This window comes from Cebus imitator, unplaced genomic scaffold, assembly GCF_001604975.1.
Source record: "Cebus imitator isolate Cc_AM_T3 unplaced genomic scaffold, Cebus_imitator-1.0 Scaffold168, whole genome shotgun sequence".
NCBI classification, from domain to species: domain Eukaryota; kingdom Metazoa; phylum Chordata; class Mammalia; order Primates; family Cebidae; genus Cebus; species Cebus imitator.
Window position 1 is genome coordinate 1203947 of NW_016107483.1, and position 432 is coordinate 1204378.

Sequence of the window (432 nt, forward strand, 5' to 3'; positions counted from 1 at the left end):
AAAAAAAACACCCAAAACCAAAAAGCCTTGATGTGCAGCATATTTTCTACTTTATTTTCTATTCTACTTGTGTTTGGGTTACCAGTACTAAATTTAATTTTTATTTTCAGACATTCACTGAAGGCAAGTGCTGTTAAGCAAGTTGAGTGGCAGAAGAACTTTGGATAACTTCCAGTTATTTGAATACCTGGTGATTATTGTGTATTTGAGAAGTAGCTATCTTTCTATTGTATTTTTTTTTTACATCAACATTTAGCTATTTGTAAAGGACAACTAAGACAACTCTGAGTAAAGAATGGAGGCTAAAGTCTTAGAAAATCTAAACCAGTGGTTCTTGAATTTGGAGTGCCTCAGAATCACTTGGAGGGCTTGTTAAAGCAGTTTGCTGGGTCCCACCCTCTGGAGTTGGTGACTTAGTAATTCTGGAGAGTC